Source organism: Microtus pennsylvanicus, chromosome 13 (genome assembly GCF_037038515.1).
Source record: "Microtus pennsylvanicus isolate mMicPen1 chromosome 13, mMicPen1.hap1, whole genome shotgun sequence".
NCBI lineage: Eukaryota > Metazoa > Chordata > Mammalia > Rodentia > Cricetidae > Microtus > Microtus pennsylvanicus.
In genome coordinates, this window is record NC_134591.1 from 17216989 (window position 1) to 17242832 (window position 25844).

The following is a 25844-nucleotide window of genomic DNA, read 5'->3' on the forward strand; positions in this document are numbered from 1 at the left end:
CGCTGAGCACTGTGCAGTCTGAAAACACGTCTCTGTATGGCGGCAGGAATCTGCCATGCTCTTCCGCCTGCCTAAGCCTGATTCTGCCTTCTGCCCAGGAGCAGGCGGGGAGCTCTGAGTCATTGTCACGGTCTCAGAGCACTCTCCTTCCGATCCCAAGCGGGAACACAAACATAAAACCAGAGTTTGCACTGGTGGCACAGCCCCAGGAAGCAGCGCTTTAAGATAACGCAGCTTTTTTTTTCTGCTGCTGTTGCTGAATCAGGAAATCTCTCTATGGCACGCCACGAACCAACAGTAAAAATCTGTGTTAAACTCTCTCTCCATTATTTTAAGCCTTCTCAGGTTTTTTAAGTGGATTTAGTCCATCACGTGGGCGCCATTTGTAGTAATAGGGGCGTCATTTGTAGTAATATGGGCGGCGGCAGGGTTGCGTCCCCAAACACCCCAGCCGCCTGCCCTGCCCGGCTAGCTTATGCCCGAAATAATTACACAGACACTGTATTCTTTTAAACACTGCTCTGGCCCATTTCTAATCATCTGTGTAGCGCCCCTAGGTGCGCTTACCGGGAAGATTCTAGCCTAAGTCCATCCTGGGTCGGAGCTGGGGCATGGTGTGCGTCTTCCCTGGAGCAGGTAGCATGGCGTCTCTCCTGAGGCGTCTGCTCTGGAGAGGAGAGCTGTCGAGTCTGACCTCACTTCCTCTTCCTCCCGGCATTCTGTTCTGTCTACTCCTCCCACCTATCTTCTAACCAATGAAATGGGCCGAGGCAGTTCCTTTATTGCTTAGCCAATGAAATCAACAGATTGATATATGACACTCCCACATCAGGCAACCAACTTCTGGATTTTTCTATACTTTATTGTGCATGTCTTGTAATGGTGCTTTTTGGTTATCTGGGTTAGTTATACTATAATGTGTATAACAATATCATAGCAGATGTTGCTAAACCTAGAATTATTCCAATCTGTAACTCTTTCTTTCTCATCTATGTGTTTTTTTTTCCATGAGAAAGACCATAGCTTTAAAATTCTGATTGAGCACAAGTACAGTGTACTCTGAGTATTTACTGTTCATTCCACTTTTAAGGACTTTATACCATGCAAGAACACTGTGAGGGCTGGTGGCAGAGAGCCTCCCTGCTCTGCCTGCTTGGGCGCTGGGTCCTAACCCCAAGCGTAGGGTAAAGGGGAGCTCGGGGGCTTCTTTGTCCCCATAGCCCGCCTGCAGCAAGCAGGGTGGGCCCTTTGTCTGCGAGCGAACCAAGCAGCACGGAGTTTCATCAGGGCACCTAGTGAGACATCATTGTGGTGAGCGAGTGCTGCGGCACCCGGGAACAGCCCGCCTACACTTCCTGATCAACCTACAGGGCTACACTGCCCGGTACCTCCTCTCTCTTCCTATCCCATCCAGCTTACATCCAGATCCCCCCACCCTCTGTTTCTCTTCCCCCTCCCTTCCCTGGTGGCAGAGAGCCTCCCTGCTCTGCCTGCTTGGGCGCTGGGTCCTAACCCCAAGCGTAGGGTAAAGGGGAGCTCGGGGGCTTCTTTGTCCCCATAGCCCGCCTGCAGCAAGCAGGGTGGGCCCTTTGTCTGTGAGCGAACCAAGCAGCACGGAGTTTCATCAGGGCACCTAGTGAGACATCATTGTGGTGAGTGAGTGCTGCGGCACCCGGGAACAGCCCGCCTACACTTCCTGATCAACCTACAGGGCTACACTGCCTGGTACCTCCTCTCTCTTCCTATCCCATCCAGCTTACATCCAGATCCCCCCACCCTCTGTTTCTCTTCCCCCTCCCTTCCCTGGTGGCAGAGAGCCTCCCTGCTCTGCCTGCTTGGGCGCTGGGTCCTAACCCCAAGCGTAGGGTAAAGGGGAGCTCGGGGGCTTCTTTGTCCCCATAGCCCGCCTGCAGCAAGCAGGGTGGGCCCTTTGTCTGCGAGCGAACCAAGCAGCACGGAGTTTCATCAGGGCACCTAGTGAGACATCATTGTGGTGAGTGAGTGCTGCGGCACCCGGGAACAGCCCGCCTACACTTCCTGATCAACCTACAGGGCTACACTGCCCGGTACCTCCTCTCTCTTCCTATCCCATCCAGCTTACATCCAGATCCCCCCACCCTCTGTTTCTCTTCCCCCTCCCTTCCCTGGTGGCAGAGAGCCTCCCTGCTCTGCCTGCTTGGGCGCTGGGTCCTAACCCCAAGCGTAGGGTAAAGGGGAGCTCGGGGGCTTCTTTGTCCCCATAGCCCGCCTGCAGCAAGCAGGGTGGGCCCTTTGTCTGCGAGCGAACCAAGCAGCACGGAGTTTCATCAGGGCACCTAGTGAGACATCATTGTGGTGAGCGAGTGCTGCGGCACCCGGGAACAGCCCGCCTACACTTCCTGATCAACCTACAGGGCTACACTGCCCGGTACCTCCTCTCTCTTCCTATCCCATCCAGCTTACATCCAGATCCCCCCACCCTCTGTTTCTCTTCCCCCTCCCTTCCCTGGTGGCAGAGAGCCTCCCTGCTCTGCCTGCTTGGGCGCTGGGTCCTAACCCCAAGCGTAGGGTAAAGGGGAGCTCGGGGGCTTCTTTGTCCCCATAGCCCGCCTGCAGCAAGCAGGGTGGGCCCTTTGTCTGTGAGCGAACCAAGCAGCACGGAGTTTCATCAGGGCACCTAGTGAGACATCATTGTGGTGAGTGAGTGCTGCGGCACCCGGGAACAGCCCGCCTACACTTCCTGATCAACCTACAGGGCTACACTGCCTGGTACCTCCTCTCTCTTCCTATCCCATCCAGCTTACATCCAGATCCCCCCACCCTCTGTTTCTCTTCCCCCTCCCTTCCCTGGTGGCAGAGAGCCTCCCTGCTCTGCCTGCTTGGGCGCTGGGTCCTAACCCCAAGCGTAGGGTAAAGGGGAGCTCGGGGGCTTCTTTGTCCCCATAGCCCGCCTGCAGCAAGCAGGGTGGGCCCTTTGTCTGCGAGCGAACCAAGCAGCACGGAGTTTCATCAGGGCACCTAGTGAGACATCATTGTGGTGAGTGAGTGCTGCGGCACCCGGGAACAGCCCGCCTACACTTCCTGATCAACCTACAGGGCTACACTGCCCGGTACCTCCTCTCTCTTCCTATCCCATCCAGCTTACATCCAGATCCCCCCACCCTCTGTTTCTCTTCCCCCTCCCTTCCCTGGTGGCAGAGAGCCTCCCTGCTCTGCCTGCTTGGGCGCTGGGTCCTAACCCCAAGCGTAGGGTAAAGGGGAGCTCGGGGGCTTCTTTGTCCCCATAGCCCGCCTGCAGCAAGCAGGGTGGGCCCTTTGTCTGCGAGCGAACCAAGCAGCACGGAGTTTCATCAGGGCACCTAGTGAGACATCATTGTGGTGAGTGAGTGCTGCGGCACCCGGGAACAGCCCGCCTACACTTCCTGATCAACCTACAGGGCTACACTGCCCGGTACCTCCTCTCTCTTCCTATCCCATCCAGCTTACATCCAGATCCCCCTACCCCCTGTCTCCCTACATCCCTCCCTTCTTGGAGCAGAGTGCCTCCCTGTTCAGCCTGCCTGGGCGCTGGGACTGAACCCGAAGGTGAGTGCAAAGGGGAAGGTGGTAGCTCCTTTGTCTCCATAACCTGCCTGCAGCAAGCAGGGTGGGCCTTTGTTTGGAAGCTAACCAAGCAGCAAGGAGATCGGAACTGGACTCCAGGAGAAACATCACGGGGGAGTGACATCACTTGGAAGGTACATCAGTTGGCAAGAAGACCTGATCCTGTAAAAGAAGATCCATAGGAGAATATTGGAAGGAAGAGATGGGGAGACGCCAATGCAAGAATTCACCCAACAATCTGAAGAACAACACGAAACCACCAGAATCTAGCGACCTCACAACAGGAGGACATGAACACCTTAATCATGAAGAAGGAGAAAAAACTGACTTCATGACAGTGATTGACACCCTTAAACAGCATATAAAAAACGCCCTTATAGAAATGGATGAGAAGTATAACAGAAAGTTCGAGGAATTGAGTAAATCAGTGAATGATACCCTAGGAAAGCAAGGAAAAACAATCAAGCAGATAATGGAAACAGTTCATGATTTGAAAAATGAAATGGAGGCAAAGAAGAAAACACAAACAGAGGGCCGGCTGGACATGGAAAATCTAGGTAAACGAATAGAGACTACAGAAACAAGCATAACCAGCAGAATACAAGAGATAGAAGAAAGAATCTCAGAGTCTGAGGATAACATAGAGAAAATAAACGCACTGATCAAAGAAAACAGCAAGTCCAACAAACTCTCATCACAAAACATTCAGGAAATATGGGACACAATAAAAAGACCAAACCTAAGAATAATTGGAGTAGAAGAAGGAGAAGAAGTGCAGCTCAACGGTCCAGAAAATATACTTAACAAAATTATAGAAGAAAACTTTCCCAACCTGAAGAAGGATGTACCTATGAAGGTTCAAGAGGCATACAGAACCCCAAATAGGCTGGATCAAAAAAAAACATCCCCTCGCCATATAATAATCAAAACACAAAATATACAGAATAAAGAAAGAATATTAAGAGCCGCAAAGGAAAAAGGCCAACTTACTTATAAAGGTAAACCTATCAGACTTACACCTGACTTCTCTATGGAAACCATGAAAGCCAGAAGGTCCTGGATAGATGTACTGCAAAAACTAAGAGACCATGGATGCAAGCCCAGACTACTATATCCAGCCAAGCTTTCGTTCACCATAAATGGAGAAAACAAAATTTTCCAGGATAAAAACAAATTTAAGCAATACGTAGCCACAAATCCAGCCTTACAGAAAATAATAGAAGGAAAATCACTAACCAAGGAGTCCAACAAAGACCTCAATAACTCAGACATCTAGAGACCCTTCACCAGCGCAACTCAAAGAAGGGAAACACACAAACCCTACTACTTAAAAAGTGACCGGAGTTAACAACCACTGGTCATTAATATCACTTAATGTCAATGGACTCAACTCACCTATAAAAAGGCACAGGCTAAGAGACTGGATACGAAAACAGGATCCAACATTCTGCTGTCTACAAGAAACACACCTCAACCACAAAGACAGGCACCTACTCAGAGTAAAGGGCTGGGAAAAGGCTTATCAAGCAAATGGACCTAAGAAACAAGCAGGTGTGGCCATACTAATTTCTAACAAAGTTGACTTCAAACTTAAATCAATAAAAAGAGATGGAGAGGGACATTTTATACTCATAACAGGAAAAATTCATCAGGAAGAAATCTCAATCCTGAATATCTATGCCCCTAATATAAAAGCACCCACGTATGTAAAAGAAACATTGCTAAAAGTCAAGGCAGCCATCAAACCGCACACACTAATAGTAGGAGACTTCAACACTCCTCTTTCACCAATGGACAGGTCAATCAGACAGAAACCTAACAGAGAAATTAGAGAATTAATGGAGGTAATGAAGCAAATGGACTTAACAGACATCTATAGAATATTCCACCCAAATAGGAAAGAATATACCTTTTTCTCTGCAGCTCATGGAACCTTCTCGAAAATTGACCACATACTTGGTAACAAAGCTAACTTACACAGCTACAAAAAAATATTACTAACCACCTGTGTCTTATCAGACCACCATGGACTAAAGTTAGAATTCAACAACAATGCTACCCCCAGAAAGCCTACAAACTCATGGAAACTGAACAGTCAACTACTGAACCATACCTGGATTAAGGAGGAAATAAAGAAAGAAATTAAAGTCTTCCTTGAATTCAATGAAAATAAAGAAACAACATACTCGAACTTATGGGACACTATGAAAGCAGTCCTGAGAGGAAAGTTCATAGCACTAAGTGCCCACTTAAAGAAAACAGAGAAAGCACATATTGGAGACTTAACAGCCCACCTGAAAGCTCTAGAAAAAAAAGAAGCAGACTCACCTAGGAGGAGTAGAAGACTGGAAATAATCAAACTGAGGGCTGAAATCAACAAAATAGAAACACAAAAAACAATCCAAAGAATCAATGAATCAAGAAGCTGGTTCCTGGAAAAAATCAACAAGATTGACAAACCCCTATCCAAACTAATCAAACGGCAGAGAGAAAATTTGCAAATTAATAAGATCAGAAATGAAAAAGGGGACATAACCACAAACACAGAGGAAATTCAGAGAGTCATTAGATCTTACTACAAAAGCTTGTATGCCACTAAACTGGAAAATGTAAAAGAAATGGACACTTTCTTAGATAAATACGATTTACCAAAATTAAATCAGGACCAGGTGAACAAGCTAAACAGACCTGTCAGTCGCGAAGAACTAGAAGCTGTTATCAAAAACCTCCCTACCAAAAAAAGCCCAGGGCCAGATGGTTTCAATGCGGAATTCTACCAGAACTTCCAAGAAGACCTAATACCTATACTCCTCAATGTATTCCACAATATAGAAACAGAAGGGTCATTACCAAATTCCTTTTATGAAGCTACAGTTACTCTGATACCAAAACCACACAAAGACTCAACCAGGAAAGAGAATTACAGGCCGATCTCACTCATGAATATCGACGCAAAAATCCTCAACAAAATACTGGCAAACCGAATCCAAGAACACATCCGAAAAATTATCCATTATGATCAAGTAGGCTTCATTCCTGAGATGCAGGGCTGGTTCAACATACGAAAATCTATCAGTGTAATCCATCATATAAATAAACTGAAAGAAAAAAACCATATGATCATTTCATTAGATGCTGAAAAAGCATTTGACAAAATTCAACATCCATTTATGTTAAAAGTCTTGGAGAGATTAGGGATACAAGGGTCATACCTAAATATAATAAAAGCTATATACAGCAAGCCGACAGCTAACATCAAATTAAATGGAGAGAAACTCAAAGCCATCCCGCTTAACTCAGGAACGCGACAAGGCTGCCCACTTTCGCCATACCTCTTCAATATAGTGCTGGAAGTTCTAGCAATAGCAATAAGACAGCATAATGGGATCAAGGGGATTCGAATTGGAAATGAAGAAGTTAAACTTTCGTTATTCGCAGATGATATGATAGTGTACATAAGCGACCCCCAAAATTCCACCAAAGAACTTTTACAGCTGATAAACAGCTTTAGTAATGTGGCAGGATACAAGATCAACTCCAAAAAATCAGTCGCCCTCCTATACTCAAAGGATATGGAAGCAGAGAGGGAAATCAGAGAAGCTTCTCCATTCACGATAGCCACAAACAGCATAAAATATCTTGGGGTAAATCTAACCAAGGAAGTGAAAGATCTATTTGACAAGAACTTTAAGGCATTGAAGAAAGAAATTGAAGAGGATACCAAAAAATGGATGGACATCCCTTGCTCTTGGATTGGGAGGATCAACATAGTAAAAATGGCAATTCTACCAAAGGCAATTTATAGATTCAATGCAATCCCCATCAAGATCCCATCAAAATTCTTCACAGATCTGGAGAGGACAATAATCAACTTTATATGGAAAAACAAAAAACCCAGGATAGCCAAAACAATCCTATACAATAAAGGATCTTCTGGAGGCATTACCATCCCTGACTTCAAACTCTATTACCGAGCTACAGTAATGAAAACAGGGTGGTACTGGCATAAAAACAGAGAAGTCGACCAATGGAATCGTATAGAAGACCCGGACTTTATCCCACAAACCTATGAACACCTCATTTTCGATAAAGGAGCTAAAAGTTTACATTGGAAGAAAGAAAGCATCTTCAACAAATGGTGCTGGCACAACTGGATGTCAACCTGTAGAAGAATGAAAATAGACCCATATCTATCACCGTGCACAAAACTCAAGTCCAAATGGATTAAAGACCTCAATATCAGCCCGAAAACACTGAACCTGATAGAAGAGAAAGTGGGCAATACCCTACAACAGATGGGCACAGGCGATCGCTTCTTAGGTATAACCCCAGAAGCACAGACATTAAGGGCAACATTGAATAAATGGGACCTACTAAAACTGAGAAGCTTCTGTAAAGCAAAGGACACTGTCACTAAGACACAAAGGCAACCTACCGACTGGGAGAAGATCTTCACCAACCCCACAACAGACAAAGGTCTGATCTCCAAAATATATAGAGAACTCAAGAAACTAGACTTTAAAAGGCTAATTAACCCAATTAAAAAATGGGGCGCTGAACTGAACAGAGAATTCTCAACAGAAGAAGTTCAAATGACCAAAAGACACTTAAGGTCATGCTCAACCTCCTTAGCGATCAGGGAAATGCAAATCAAAACAACTTTGAGATATCATCTTACACCTGTAAGATTGGCTAAAGTCAAAAACACCAAGGATAGCCTTTGCTGGAGAGGCTGTGGAGGAAGGGGTACCCTCATCCATTGCTGGTGGGAATGCAATCTTGTGCAACCACTGTGGAAGTCAGTGTTTCGGTTTCTCCGGAAATTCGGGATCAACCTACCCCTGGACCCAGCAATACCACTCTTGGGAATTTACCCAAGAGATGCTCTATCACATGTCAAAAGCATTTGTTCAACTATGTTCATAGCAGTACTATTTGTAATAGCCAGAACCTGGAAACAACCTAGATGCCCTTCAATGGAAGAATGGATGAAGAAAGTATGGAATATATACACACTAGAGTACTACGCTGCGGTAAAAAACAATGACTTCTCGAATTTTGCATGCAAATGGATGGAAATAGAAAACACTATCCTGAGTGAGGTATCCCATGCCCAAAAAGACGAACATGGGATGTACTCACTCATAATTGGTTTCTAGCCATAAATAGGGTTCACGGAATCTACAATAGGCGAATCTAAAGAAGCTAAGTAAGAAGGTGAACCCAAGGAAAAACATATAGTTATCCTCTTGGATAAGGGAAGTAGACAAAATTGCCGGGGGGAAAAGTGGGATCTTGGGGGTGGGGTGGGATGGGGGTTAGGGGAGATGGGGAGAGAAAAGGTAGAAGGGAAGGAGGGTGGACTAGGGGAAACAGGAGGATCGGGATAAAGGAAGGTTGGATAGGGGAGCACGGAACCACAATTCTTAGTTAAGGGACCCACTTTAGGGTGGGCAGGAGACTTGACCCTAGAGGGGCTCCCAGGTGCCCAAGCTGAGGTCCCCAGTTAGTTCCCTGGGCAGCTGAGGATAGGGAACCTGAAATGACCCTACCCTAGAGCAATACTGACGAATATATTGCATACCATCCTAGAACTTGCATCTGGCGATGGATGGAGATAGAGGCAGAGACCCACACTGGAGCACTGGACTGAGCTCCCAAGGTCCCAATGAGGAGCAGAAGGAGTGAGAACATGAGCAAAGATGTCGGGACCACGAGGAGTGCACCCACCCACTGAGACAGTGGAGATGATCTACTGCGAGCTCACCAAGGCCAGCTGGACTGTTACCAGAAAAAGCATGGGATAAAACTGGACTCTCGGAACATGGCGAACAATGAGGGCGGATGAGACGCCAAGGACAATGGCACGCGGTTTTGATCCTACGCAATCTGCTGGCTTGGTGGGAGCCTAGCCAGTTTGGATGTTCACCTTCCTAGATATGGACGGAGGGGGGAGGACCTAGGACTTACCAAAGGGCAGGGAACCCTGACAGCTCTTTGGACTGGAAAGGGAGGGGGAGAGGGGTGGGAGGAGGGGGAGAAGAGTGGGAGGAGGGGGAGAAGAGTGGGAGGAGGGGGAGGGAAATGGGAGGCTGGTGGGAGGAGGTGGAAATTTGTTTTTTTTTTTCTTTTCTTTATCCTCCTTTTATCAATAAAAAAATTAAAAAAAAAAAAAAAAAAAAAAAAGAACACTGTGAGGGACAAATACTGTTCCATCAAAGCAGATCATGCATTCCCTGAGGGATAGAAAACATATTTACAAATGCAACTTATTTTAAATCTCAATGTAACAACTTTCTATCATCTCTAATGCTTAGGAGAAATGTGGCACATGAAACTTACATTCATTGTCCATCTGGGAATCCCAGGCATAGACTTGGGTAGTAGAAAGAATAAGCCCATGATTATTTTCAATATTACATGGCCTACCATCTTACACACAGAGGTTACATTCAGCCTGGTAAAAAGGGTAAGCAAAGAAAAACCAGCAGACATATAAGTAAAAATAAGAACATAATCACAACATTTAGACTTAGAAAATAATTTATGTGGTCAATTTATTATCCCACAAAGGAGTGCTTTTCACTTTCTATCTTTTTTATTCTCTACTGTTCTGAGATTGTTTTGGCTATCCTGGGTTATTTTGTTTTTCTATATAAAGTTGATTATTGTCCTCTCAAGATTTGTGAAGAATTTTGATGGGACCTTAATGAGGATTGCATTGAATCTATAATTGCCCTTGGTAGAATTGCCATTTTTACTATGTTGATCCTCCCAATCCAAGAGCAAGGGATGTCCATCCATTTTCTGGTGTCCTCCTCAATTTCTGTCTTCAAAGACTTAAAGTTCTTGTCAAATAGATCCTTCACTTCCTTGGTTAGAGTTACCCCAAGATATTTTATGCTATTTGTGGCTATCGTGAAAGGTGATGCTTCTCTGATTTCCCTCTCTGCTACCTTATCCTTTGTGTATAGGAGGGCAACTAATTTTCTGGAGTTGATCTTGTATCCTGCCATGCTACTAAAGGTGTTTATCAGCTGTAGGAGTTCTTTGGTGGAGTTTTTGGCGTCACTTATGTACAATATCATATCATCTGCAAATAATGAAAGTTTAACTTCTTTCTTTCCAATACGAATCCCCTTGATCCCCTTATGTTGTCTTATTGCTATTGCTAGAACTTCAAGCACTACATTGGAGAGGTATGGAGAGAGTGGACATCCTTGTCGTGTTCCTGATTTTAGTGGGATGTCTTTGAGTTTCTCTCCATTTAATCTGATGTTAGCTGTCAGCATGTTGTAAATAGATTTTATTGTAGTTAGGTATGACCCTTGTATCCCTAATCTCTCTAAGACCTTTATCATAAAGGGGTGTTCAATTTTGTCAAATGCTTTTTAGCATCTATTGAAATGGTCATATTTTTTTCTTTCAGTGTATTTATATGATGGATTACATTGACATATTTTCATATGTTGAACCAGCCTGAGAGACATCATGACCAAAAGCTAATTGAGGAGGAAGGGTTATTTCAGCTTACAACTCTCAGGTCACACTCCATCACTAAGGCAGTTCAGGGGAGGAATGTGTCATGTATCTAGAGGCAGGAATTAAAGCAAATGCCATAGGGAATGTTGGATATGATCTTGTTCCCTCTTGTTTGTGTAACAGTAAATACTCTGGGTACATTGTACTTGTTCTCAATCAGAATTTTAAAGCTATGGTCTTTCTCACGGAAAAGACCACATAGATGAAAAAGAGTTACAGACTGGAATAACTCTAGGTTTAGCAACATCTGCTTGTGATGTTGTTACACACATTATAGTGAAAGTAACCCAGATAACCAAAGAGCATCCAACTTTTATGCAGTCTAGGTCCATCTGATAAGCAAAGGCATTTATCACAGTGGGACCATTGAGCAAAATCATGAGAAACAAACAACCATCAAGCAGAAGTCAACAATCCACACACATGTCAACTGCCCAATTGGACTAAGACTGTTCCATAGTTAAGGCTTGCACAAATTGATTCCAGTTTGTATCGAGTTGTCAGTAACCAATCTGTATACCTTCTTATCCAATCAGACACTGTTACCAGCTGTTGTTGCCTGGTAAATACCTGGATATACACCAGCCATCACCAAAAGACATTCTACCCTTACTAGAACTTTTGCCTCCTTGGGGGCAGTTATCCATATTATAATCTCACTTTCTGCATTCCCAATGTGTTGATTCTGCCATATAGTGGCATCCTCTGCTATTATACACTGTATCCACTGAACACATACTTATGCATTGACCTTGTTGATGTAAAGATACATGGGAGAGTAAAAATTAAGGTCTACCATATGACTGCCACAGATTTCTGTTTTCTAACATTCAAACTTCTTCACACAAAGAAGATCCCTGCAGGAGATGACAGTCCACCTCCCCAGGACTGCAGTAGTCCTTCAGGTACCTGTGGGGATTGGCAGAGAAACTACTATGTATAGCTCAATTTTTAATATGCAAATAGAGAGGAAACACATATAACTATCAGCTATACAGCTTCGAATTAAGCCCACATGATTTTATTGAGAGGTGAACAGTCTGGATTTCAGGGAATAGCTGGACTAATACTGCCTTTTAGTAGGCTGTAGCTCTCTATTGCAGTCATCATGTACCAGGTATTGGGGCAGAGTAGTTCCTTCTCAGTAGTGACTTGATTTGGATGTCTCCATTTCTTGGAAACTGATGTCTAGCATCATCACACAGTCTACAGCACCCAGAGATTTACAACTCTTTTAGGGTCTACCACTTAGTACTCCTTCCATGTCCAGGTAAGCCTCCCATTTAGATAAATAAGAAGTTTGAGCTCTAACTATTTATTTAGTGGAGAGCCAAATATTCTCCATCCAAAAATGGTATGTGGAATCTGAATGTGCACTAGAACTTTACCTCACCTGGTGACAGACCCTTTTGTTTAGAGGCTGTGTACATGCTCATGAATTACTTTTAGTGAAGGGTGTATCAGGCCTCAGCCTCCTTCCACAGTTGTCACTGAAAAACTACAGGTACTGCTCTCTCCTCCATATGTTCCCACAGGGTGAAACCAAAACTTGTTGGAAAAATGGTCACATCCAATTTAATTATATATATATATATATATATATATATATATATATATATATATATATATATGATTAATATTACTAAGTATCTGTGGTTGGTCAATAAGCTACTGGGCAGCTACAGCTACCCATTTGGGTGTCTCCGTATGACATTATGCTCCCATGTTTTTTTCCCACAGTGCCTACAAAGGATGTATATCTAGGACAGATGGGAGATTAATACTCTTCAATATTCCAAAAATCTCACAAAGACTTTAGCATCTTCTTTCAAAGACCTGCCTGAACATTACCATGTTTGGTCTCTTGTATAACTTTTTTTCTTAAACAACAATGCACTTCCCAAGAATTTGAAGGACAAACCAAGCCTGTGTACTTTGGAATCATTCGCTATCTGTTCCCATTATTTCAAGACAGCTCTCAGACTTACAGTTCATAGCAGCATTGTTTGTAATAGCCAGAACCTGGAAACAACCTAGATGCCCTTCAATGGAAGAATGGATGAAGAAAGTATTAGAGTACTACGCAGCAGTAAAAAACAAGGGCTTCTTGAACTTTGCATGCAAATGGTTGGAAATAGAAAACACTATCCTGAGTGAGGTAAGCCAGACCCCAAAAGAGGAACATGGTATGTACTCACTCATATTTGGTTTCTAGCCATAAACAAAGGACAGAATATTTAATAGATAAATAAATATTTAATAAATAAATAAATTAAAAAGAGACAGAAAAAAAGAAGAATCAGAAGTAGATATAATATCATCAATATAGTGATATATTTTAACAACCTTGGACCCTTTCTAGGATACTAAATTCTGAGTCACCAAACAATGGCAAATAGAGATATGCATATAACATGGGACAAATGGCAGATATCCATTGTCAACCCCTATAGGTAAAGGCAAACTCTTCTTAATTTCTTTGAGCAATGTCAGTACAAAATTAGAAGAAGAAGAAGAAGAAGAAGAAGAAGAAGAAGAAGAAGAAGAAGAAGAAGAAGAAGAAGAAGAAGAAGAAGAAGAAACAGAAGAAGGAGAAGAAGAAGAAGAAGAAAAAGAAGAAGAAGAAACAGAAGAAGAAGAAGAAGAAGAAGAAGAAGAAGAAGAAGAAGAAGAAGAAGAAGAAGAAGAAGAAACAGAAGAAGGAGAAGAAGAAGAAACAGAAGAAGGAGAAGGAGAAGGAGAGGAGGAAGAGGAGGAGGAGGAGGAAGAGGAGGAGAAGGAAGAGGAGAAAGAAAGAAGAAGAAAAGATTATACAGATCAACCAAATTATGATATTGACCCAAAATAAAAGCTAATTGGTTCATCATATCTAAGATGAGTGGATCTGTTGCATGCAGAGTTGGAGTCACTTTATTCGGTTCACTGCAGTCCACAGTCATTCTCTGTGTTCATCTGGCATCTGCACTGGCCAAACAGGGGAGTAGTTGTAGTGACGCTGTATACTCATATTATATCAGCTGCTTCTAACTGCAAAACAGTATGAACAATTTCTTCATGCCTCAAAGGTGCCTGGAATTAACGTATGTGAACCTTCTGCCTTGGAGCTTGAATCACGTGTTGGAGATGGCTGGCTTAACAGCCCTAACTTGAAATGTAAATTTATTAGAGATTGTTTGGAAGGTTTCCAGTCATCGTGAGATATCTATCCCTAGAATATGTCCAGCCATTGGAGAAACAAACACTATATAGCATTGGAGGTTACCTGACCAATATACAAAATCACAGTCACTAGATGGCCTAAATTTTGTATCTGGTATGGGCATGTATGTACGCAACCATTTGAAGAAATCCATCTGGGCTCCTTATAGACTAAAGTGTTGTCAGCTATAGTTTCACCAAGGAACAACATTGCATGCTTATTTGAGAGAGACCAATTAATAGTCAATACAGCACAAGGCTTACAGTCATTTAGCAACCCCAGCTAAGTAACTCAAACCTGTTTCTAGCCCCACAAAATGAAGCCATTTGATTAAAGTATCATAAAATTCTGGAGATATTTAAAATATTTCTGATAGACTGAGCTTAATGTCTGTTCTGCTAGGAAAACTCTCATACATCTTAGTGGGCTTAATCTGGTTCCAGAGGACCAGTAGCACCTAATTTGACTGTCAATTTGTATCTTTTATATTGATTCCAAATAAAATAAGCTTAACACGCTTATAGGCATTTGAAACACCTTGAGATGCTTCTTCTTCTTCTTCTTCTTCTTCTTCTTCTTCTTCTTCTTCTTCTTCTCCTCCTCCTCCTCCTCCTCCTCCTCCTCCTCCTCCTCCTCCTTCTCCTCCTCCTCCTCTTCCTCCATTTTCTTGCCAAACTATAACATTTAAAGTTGTCATTTCTGTGCTTATCTCTTGAATATGATTGCATACACAGGATTTTAGTAGGTCAGAAAAGTCCCAAATGCCCTTCACAAAATAGGAATTAAGATCAAAGTCTGCAATCTAGCAATAGAATGTTCTACATTTGGGCCAGCAGTAGGTATCAAGCATGAATGGGCACATTTGAAACTCTTGGATTTGTGCATTTACTCTGTCTCTGGCAACTCACCAGCACTGGCCCATACTAGAAAATCTCCAGCTGTTATAGCTCATTGGCAAATGCTCTCCCCAATTCTATGGCCTCAGGGTCTGCAAACTCTGCCTTAGAGAGGGATGAGTAGTGACAGGTCAAATTCTACATGTCATCTACTGTTAAGGAGGTTCTAACTCAATCTTCATCTCAGAGGCACAGCATTAAGGCGGGGACTTGTTCCCTCAGACTTTGCACTGCTTTTCCAGTTCTCAAATTCCATCATAGTATAGGGTTTATAGAACACATGCTTTCAGACTGTCCTCTGCCCTTGAGCCTGACCACTCTGATCTGAAACTGATTTAACTCTATTTTATACTGAATAACTGGTTGATCATAGAGTAACAGTTTTAGCATTTCCTCTACTATTCCCCAGTCTTGGTTTGAATTGTTCCAGCTTTTTCCATTATAAGTTGCTGGAGAATAATTCTCCTGTACACTGTGAAAATTTGTTGCTCTCATTGATTAAAAAACAAAAAGCCAGTTGATGAATAGGTAGGCTGAAATGGGGGGGGGGGGGCAGATACAATGCTGGGAAAAAGAAAGGTGGAGTCTGAGAAGTCAAGAGCCAAACACAGAAGAAACAACATGAGTTCAAAGATGAGGTTAATGAGCCTCAGGGCAGCACAGAGATTAAAAGAAATTTGTTAATTTAAATTGCAATCTCTGACTTGAGAGACGCCAAAGCTATTAACTCAGCATTTATAATTAAATTTCTGTGTGATTATTTGGTAAGCGACTAACAGGATAGAAAACTCTGCCTACATTTGATGCCAAACTGTTCAGCACTTCCATACAAATAAAACATCATAAGGGTCATAACAGGTTCTAAACACACAAAATGGAGCCAAATATGGCTTCCTACTCTCATGTCTTTCTGACAGCTGCGGCGCCAAGACATGTCTCCCAACAGCTGCCTTCTACAAAAGTTAGGCAACAACCGCCATGCATTACAACTATGCACTAAGGTAAATTGCATCAGCAGTTTCTGACATAACAGTTTAAGATTTGTCTTATGCAATCAAAAAATAATACAGATGCTCAGTAAAGACAGATGCAGAAGAAATAAACCTCTGAATGTGTTACTGTGTATTGAAAACCACGCATGGGCTTTAGAAGAGAGAGAAGAGAAAAAGGTATGTATAGTCATATATTAACAGTATTTCAAAATTAATAAAGTCATGGAAAATAATAAATAAATAAATAAATAAATAAATAAATAAATAAATAAATCCATGTAATGGTGGGAAACACATGGAGAATTTGGATTCTATATGATATTGTGCTGTCTTTATATTTTCTGTTTGCTAATGAAGGAACAGCAACTACAAAGATAGATTGGATTATGAAAACTGCTAGATTAATCCAACCTATATGTTTTAATAATGTCTTGACTTCAAACTACAAGTTAAAAGATATGTTACATTGATGAAGAGGATATGCTTTTATTTCCACAGAAAATGAGAGGTTGTGGATTCATTCCTGGTTGATATGTACTACATTTAATAGAGGAAACTCCCCTGAAAATACCAGGTATACACATAAAAAAATAAAAATAGAAGTTATACAAGACATGTAATTTGTATTTTACCTGCTGAACGGCACACCTTCCTGGACCTGGATGGAGGGCGGAGAACCTGGGACATACTACAGGGCAGGGAATCTGGACTGCTATTCAGACTCGAGAGGGAGGGGGAATGGAGTGGGGGGAGGGAAGGGGAGTGGGGGGAGGGGAGGGGAGTGTGGAGAGGGGGAGAGGAGTGGGGAGAGGGGGAAGGAAATGGAAGGCAGGCAGGGGACAGAAATCTTTTCAACAAAAATAAAAATAATCAGTTTTGGCTAAATTGTGAACAATTCAAAAATCTATACTTTTATTAATGTAGATGTATAGGTTACTGTATAAAGTTTATGTATTTTCAGAGAAAGGGACAAGCATCAATAAAAATAAATGGCCCAGGTTATCCAACATCCAGAACAACTTCAAGGCTGCTGGCTGAGATGATCCAGCCTCAAAAAATACTCCAGTCAAGTCTTAACAAGCATCCTGACTTACTCAAGTTTTCTCCAAAGATTCCAGTGCACCCGGACAATAGGAAGGAAACTAGAAAACAAGGTCCATATTCCCAGAAGGTTATGGATGCTATCATTTAAGTGTAAGTTGGTCACAAGGTGTTATTGGTCAGAATAAGGAAAAAAACTAAACAAAAGGGTTAAATTCAAACATCTCTTTCTAAGGAAAAAAGGTGGATATAATGTACTAATGATAGAAAATAGGATAGATTATTGAATCTACTTCAATAAAAACCCAACTATTAACCTAAAAATATTTACATTGATATTAATTTTGCTTTACTGGAATAAATTTAAAGATATTTTTGTTATGCTACATATATGTCTCTTCTCTTTTGGGGTATTATGCTTATACAACTTAATTTAAAATGTAATGTAATCAAAAATACAGGTTAGTAGTTCGTCATCTGTAATAGTGAAACTTGTAGTCATGTTGGTATGTTTTCAAGGTCATGCCCAATACCAGGTATGTTTAAATAGATAGATAATTTTAAAACACATTGAAGACCTACAGAATATGACACTTAATATGCTTAATAATGTAAGGCTTTTAGTGACAATGAGAGATGTCAGCTCCTGAAAATACCAATATACTTCAAAGAGGATAATATGCATCAAAGTGACTCCTTATGTAGTTGATTTTCTTTATGGGAAAAACTAGCAATTTGGTCAAATAAATTTCCCTTTTCACAATTGCTAACAATTTACTCTCCAAACTGAACATGCAGGGCATGCAAAAAGGCAACTGCCAAAATTTTCAAGACAAAGGAAAAGAGTTTTTAAAAATCTCCAGCTTTTCCCAATGTCTGTCAGATTACTAGGCCTGTAGAACAAAGTTAGATGCCCCAGTGTTACAGAAAAAACCTAGGATGACTATTCAGGCAGCTAGCTGTTTCTGTCCTCGATTTTAGAAGCTACTTGCTCTGCAGTTCCTATTTACTGATGTAATATTAAATCTTACTCAGGTCTTTGATGGTATTGAAGACTAGATAGTTATAGTTGCAATTCTCCCTAAATATAGTAGAAAGTAAATTAGATTCAAAACTTTGGATTCTTCAGTAGAGGATAGCTGATGGATTGTTTTCTCCATTTTGCCAAATATAAATGAACTGGCTATTTTAACTGAAATTATTAATTAATAACTATTTTGCATATAGTTACATTATGTGTTGCAGGAAGTCTTTCGGCCAATAGTCTTTTTGGATACTGGTCCATTTTTGGTATGGTATAAGTGCAGATGAAAAGCTTGTGTGGCCCTCTTTTCAGCTGCATTCAATTCCCAGTGTGACAGCACATTCACAGAGGAGACAATCCTACAGGTCATTAGGAAACATCATAAGGATTGGGGCAGAGTTCCGTTCTTGAATTTGCAGAAAAATACACATCTCCAAAAATTGAAGAGACCTTGAACATTTATATGCCTAAAGAAGAAAAGAAAGCTATTCAAAAAGTATTACGAAGCAAATAGAAATCTGGCTTATGATACCACTCTCCTCTGCATGGTAAAATCTCATTATCTAAAAATACATATAATGCTGATCATGAATCACCTAAAAAACAAAGGTGGCTCTGGAGAAGCAAGGTGGCTCTCTTTCTCTAAACCCAAGCATGCTGTTAAGAGAAAAATTCAGAATTCTGGTAGCATATTAGGAGCCACCTGGTATGGGATAAAGAAAGATAAAATCTAGGTACAAAGATTATTGAAATTCTGCTTTCAATAATTTTACTTCTTCTTATATATTTTTCTCTATGCTATCTTTTCTTAAATACATGCCTACAAAAATTCAAAAGTTCAATTTTGATGTAAATAATATTTAAATTTCCACAATAAAAATTAATTTTTATACAGTAATCTATGAAGTCTCCAGGAAAAAATGGTGCCCCACAATAATGATTCAACCTGTTTGATATGATGCCATTATTCTGATAACACCACTATAAGACTGTTTTTGGACTACAAACTGCTCAAGATGATTCCACCTTGGCCAGCTGAGATGGTACACCTTATTACAATATTCTGGTGAAAATTTCAAATAAAATTTTCAGAAAAACCTTACTGACTACTCAGAGATTATTTACAGTTGTAGCAGACAGTAACCTTGAAGTTAGCCTTAATTTTAGTTTTTAAAAATCTCATAAGAATAACATCAACCTTATGATAACTCAAAGTAATTTTAGAAAACAATGTTCCCTCTCCCAATGAAGTTTGTCCTCAGGGTTAGGACAATTGTCATCTATTAGGGATTTGTTATAAGTGGTACAGGGTTGGGAGGAAAAATGAAGAAGGCTCAGGGATCTCTTTTAAAAACAAGAGGTGAATGGATGGGATAATATGTAGACTAGTATATCTACTTATGAACTATTAGTTATAGATAATTTACATTGGTATAGATCCTTGTATAATGACGTAAAATCAAATTGTATTTGTTATATTGAATATGTTCTAATTTCTCTTTACAATATGTATGCACCTATACAAAGTTATTTTGTCTTGTTGTGTGCATGCATGTTTCTACCTTTGCTTAAGAAGCTTTGAATATTGATGTAAATTTAGGAAATATTTGTCATATTACACAACACATTTCTACTTCCTATGAAGATAGTTATATAAATTGTTTACATTTTGAGGTCATTGTCCCCAATTGCTGCACATTTATTTAAAGATTTTTTTTAAATTTTTTAATGAGAAGCCTCAGTCGTTAATGTATATATGTATTGAAAATTGAAGGTCAATAGTCATTCATTTTTGTCATACTTATACTTGTCAGGTTCTTTAGATGCATAGAAATTATATTCAAAATAGATAGCTAATCTTCAAACACTTCATAGAATTGAAGAATATGGCACTTAAATAATGCAGGATTCTATTTAGGTGAGACACGATTGCTCCTAGCAGTACTGATCTATTCCAGGGAGAATGATGAGCACCAATGACACACAACTTGGAGCTTGTTTTCTTCTTAGAAATAATGGCCTTTGCGCAAAGAGCTGCCTTGCATGGTGTCAAAATTGGAGAAGCAGGATACAAGCAACATAACAGCCAAACTTTGCTAAGACAAGGGAAGGCAGTTCTGAACATTTTCCTGCCTAGGAAAATGATCAGTCAGATGCTCAAGCCTTAGCCAAAGTTGGCTGCTCCAACATTGCAAATGAGACTTTGGGTGATTACCCAGGTAGCTGGTTGTCTCTGTCTATTCTAGCACATTATGGAAGTTGCTTAAATGTAGTTCCTGTTTACTCAGGTAATATTATTTTCATTCTCAGGTTTCTGATGGGGTTGAAGTCTAGATAGTCATAGTTACTTTCCTCTCATGATTTAATCAAGACATTTTTAATATAAGACTTAGACTTCTTAGGCTAGGCTAACTATTGGCACATGCAGCATGTGTTTTTTGCTTCATATTGTTCATGCTGGTTGTAATTCTAATTTTTATGTATGTTTTGGTTCCTTCTTTTCCATGGACAATACTTGATATTTATTTTTATTGTACATAGTTTTGTATTAGGCTTAGAACCCTTTAATTTAGACAAAAGGGGGATGTGTTGAGTTGACAGAGGTTTCTGTCCCTCCTGGTACTGCAACCATTCAGTCCCAAAGTAACACATAGAGGTCTATATTAATCATAAACTAGTTGGTCTATTAGCTCAGGCTTCTTATAAATTCTTATATTATTAGCCCATCATTCTTGTCTGTGTTAGTCACATGGCTTGGTACCTTTTATCAGTGAGGCCTTCTCATGTTGCTTGCTCTGTGCCTAGCTTCCTCTGTGTTGACTGTAGACTGACTGTTTCCTCTTCCCAGAATTCTCCTGTTCTCCTCACCCCACCTCTACTTCCTGCCTGGTCACCCTGCCTATACTTCCTGCCTGCTACAAGCAATCTGTGTTTTATTGAAATTTTAAACGGGACAGGATAGCAATACTGTTGTCCCACAGCTCTTCCCTCTTTTTTTTTTTTTTTTTTGTTCAAAACAAAAACTCTGAATCTAATATCCTTTGTTTAGATTTTGTCCAGATGATTATCTATAACATCTTGTAACCAATACTCAAAACAATGATAAATATTCATAATCTATCCTTGGGGGAAGTGGGTATAGTTTTCTAGGCTACTTTCTGTTGATTGGGGGTGCTGATAATCTTACAGGGACCTAAAGAAAATTTTTGAATTATGGTCAAGTCCTGACTGGAATATTCTATGAAGCTTGGTCATCTTAGTCAGCAGTCTCGAGGATGGTCTGGATGTAGAGCTCAGACATCCGGGCTATCTATTCATCTATTGAAGATATCAAAGGGGTAGTTCCTTGATCAAATCTGATTTTTTTAGCCCAGAAGGAATCCACAGCCTCTCATTTCCTGTGGAAACAAAAGCAAAACCTCTTTTCCAAAGTAACCTATCTTTTGACTTAAATTTGAAGTCAAGGCATTTTCAATATACCTGTCATTCATTAATCCAGCAGCATTTATAATCAAATGTTTTTTTAGCAGCTGTTGCGTCTTCCTCAGCCATCAAGCAATTTAAAGATAACACATAATAATCAGTAATCAGACTCTCATGTTTTTCATTTTTACATGGCTTTATTTTAAACTCTATTTCTTTTATTTTTATTTTTAACTTTTGTTTTTTATAAGACTAACTTTTTCTGTGTATCTTTGGCTGTCCTGGCATTCATTCTGTAGACCAGGTAGTTCTTGAACTCACAGAGATCAGCCTGCCTCTGCCTCCCAAGTATTGGGATTAAAGGTATATGCTACCACTCCCAACTACTCTTTTTATTTTTTTTATTTTAATGACTTTATCCTTTTTTTCCTTTCTCTCCCAAGCCTACTTATATATTTTTTAAATTATACAAACTTCCTTTAATAGAGGCTTATAACATGGAACAGATTTGTCAGATAAAATGTAAAGTTTCCAACACACTGAAATATAAGCCGATAAGTCACCATAAATACAGCACCCAAAACTAAAAACTACAACAGCAAATTCACATGATCCCTATAACAGCCATGATCTGACTTCACATGCTTTCAAGAGATGGCAAATATGGCCCATGGATACAGAGCGCTCTAGGGCTTTGAAGTCACTCATTGGACAGAGTTGTGGCATTGGTGGCTCAACTCAAGAAGTAAAGCAGGTCCCAGCACTTCAGTGTATTGAACATCCTTTAAATATCAAAGTGAGAAATAAGAAAACGAGATAATCACGCCATTAGAGAGACGGTAGGAAGCAAAGACAGCTGTGTAAAGCTCGCGGCTGAAAGGTGGCTCGCCAGCTTCATTTCTTTTGCTTCTTGGGTAGTGGCCACAAGAACAGTAAGATGTGAGGTTCTGGTTCATGGATCATATAATGGACCCATCCTTGACTCTGCTGAAGACCAAGATTTCTCCATTCAGATTCAGACATCAAATGGGTTTTAGGGACCAGCTTGGCTATGTCTTTGTGCAACATGACATGCCGGTACTCGAACTCCTCGTCGTCTTATTTGTCCTAATAGTAAATCTGTTTGTGCGACATGACTGCTCTGCCTGAGAGCGCCCAAATATAGATTTTTTCTTCACCGGAATTTATTTTTACTGTATATCTCTCTTTTACTGATCACATGAGTTTTTACTTTGCTAAGCAGTATGGCCAGACTTAAAACCATGCCTTTGACAGCCAGATCCATCCCATTCCTTAGCTTTCTGAGAGTCTAGCCTCATGGTGGAGGTACTGGCCAGAGACATATTTATTGCCACCACTCTATGGAGTTTCAAGGCTTCTGACACCACCACCAAATAGCATGCTGTTGACTATTCATTAACACAATTTAAGTGTTTTATTGCAGAACCTCTTAAAAGAGCTACATTTTTTTTTTGGAGCTAAAGTTGAATCAGGAAGCCTCTCTTAAATGACATGTGCTTGCCTCTAGCAATCTGAGCCCATCTGATAAAATGATGCTACCAGAAAGCCATGCTTAACTCTTTTCCTTTATGTCTAGAATTATTTCCCAAACTCTCAGGTTTTAAGTGGATTTAGCTGTCCACATTGATGCCATTTGTTGACAGAGGCTCCTGTCCCGCCTGGGCCCACAGCTGTTCAGTCCCAAAGAAACACACAGAGGTCCACATTAACTATAAACTGGTTGGTCTATTAGCTCAGGCTTCTTAGTAACTATTGTACCTCATGTTAGCTTATAATTCTTGTCTGTGTTAGTCACATGGCTTGGTACCTTATGTCAGTGAGGCCTTCTCATCTTTGCTAGTTTTGTGTCTGGCTTCCTTTGTGTCGACAGAAGACTGACTCTTTCCTTTTTTCAGAATTCTCCTGTTCTCGTTGCCCCACCTATACTTCCTGTCTGACTCCAGGCCAATAAGCATTTTATAAAAATAATACTAATGACAGGATAAAAGACCATTGTCCCATGGCACTTTTGTATAAAATCCTTCAGCCAATAACCTTTTAGATACTGTCACATATTGGGCATGGTTTCAGGTAGTATAAGTGTAGGTGAAAAGCATGTGAAGTGCTGTTTTTCCTGGATTCAGTTCCCAGTTGCAATAGGCCACAGAGGACTGAGAATAGCTACACTTACTGTGAGTTTATCCCCAAATAAATAAACATTTGTTATACTCCATTCTGGTCTGTTTTGGAACTCTTTGATATGCCTATAATTGTGTTAACGTTAAAACTTTCCTTTTTATTTAGACCAAAAAGGCAAATGTTATGAAATAATTCTCCTGTCCACTGTGAAAACGGGCTGCTTTTATTGTTAATAAAAGCTAACTGACAAATAGTTAGGCAGGAGTTTTAGGGTAGAGAAAATGCTGTGAAGAAGAGTGGAGTCAGGAAAGTTGCACACTAGACACAGAAGAAGCAAAATGGGAACTTCAAAGATGAGGCAAATGAGCTTCAGGGAAGCAAATAGATAAGTAGAAATGGGGTAATTTAAGTGATAAGAGCTGTCTGGAGAAAATATAGGCCATCAGCCATGCAGTTATAATTAATATTTAGTTTCTATGTGGTTATTTGAATAGTGGCTGGTAGGACAGAGAAACTTAGTTTATAGTTCGCTCATATTCTAACCTTAAATTTACAAAACTTACCTCATTTGAACATAGAGTAGTGACAGATGAATTTAACATATACAATGCAGCAATTATCTTTTTATTAGGAAAATTCATAAATAGATACAATCCTATAAAGCCTGTTTTGTAAAGCTGTTTTGTAAAGACTCCGAATAATGAATGAGGAGACCAAGGTTTTTGACAAACCATTTAAATATGAGAAAGGGCATGAACAAGAGCCTAAGTGAAAACATGGATCAGTTTTTTTTTAAAAAAAAAAAAAAACTTTTACCAGAGTATGAGAGATATATTATCAACAGACTCTGAATGAAAACATGGATGTAGACCTGGGAGAGGAACTCAATCATGTAACAAAGGACTACCTGGATCAAACTCTTAGGAAAAGTATGGGCCACAGCCTAAAAGGTCATCCTGTTTCTCAGTCTCAAATGAAACTGACCTGGCAGAAACTCTCACTTCCAATACTGTAGAACAGATTTCTATTACTTAATGCATGACAATAGTGTTACTTTGTTATGTGAGTATGGATAAAACACAGCCTAATTTAATGAATGTAAAACTTCTTCTAAAAGAACGTCAAGACAAATATTCATTTTCCATAGTAGATATAAAACTTCTTCCATTTCATATATTACAAAATAATCAATTTCATTTATAGCATTTCTTTCACACATGCCATGTTGAAATATTTCAGAGGGAAGACAACACATGGCCATGATATACAAAGTATTGAGAGAATAGAAACTAACATGGCAAAATTGTATCTTCAAAGTGATCTTGGTTTTTATGATGCAGTGATTCTCAAATACTTGGTGTATTTGGTTGCCTTATATCAGTACTTCTCAACCTTCTTGATGTCTTAATACAGTCTCTTGTGGTGACCCAAAACTACTAAATTTTGTTACCACTTCATAACTCTAATTTTGATATTGTTGTGAATCCAATGTAAATGTTTGTATTTTCTGATGATTTTGGGAGTTACAACCCACCGGTTTTGAACCACTGTTTAGGACTGGATTCCCTTTGTACAAAGAGCACTACTTAGTACTTAACCTGTTCTTCAATTTGTAAGTTACCCTCTTGATAACACACTAGTGAAGTGAATGTACTATTTTGGTATTGAATATTGTAATTCTAAGACATTATGGAATATCAGTTATTTTCTTCCACTAAAGAGTGCTCTCATAAACAGGGAGACATCTGGAGAGTCAAAACTATTTCTTCGGAAGCTATCTATTACCTCATTCAGTAACAAAACACAAGGATATTTTCTATCTTTATAAATGTAATGGAAAAAAGTGGTGATGCATACCTTTATGCCAGTGCTAGGATCATATCACATATAAAGCGAGCTGCAAGTACCCAACCAGGCAAGTATGGAAAGTAAGCTCAGCATATACAGAGCTATAGAGACAACTATCTTAGCAGCAATAAAAGAAAATATAAAAAAAGGGAAAAAGA

The 25844-nt window shown here is 40.4% G+C and overlaps 1 pseudogene; it reads right to left on the reverse strand.

Annotated features, from left to right (window-relative positions):
* Window positions 1-22455: 22455 nt before the first annotated feature.
* LOC142834127 (cyclin-dependent kinases regulatory subunit 1 pseudogene) lies at window positions 22456-22833 on the reverse strand (annotated as a pseudogene).
* Between the last annotated feature and the right edge of the window lie 3011 nt (window positions 22834-25844).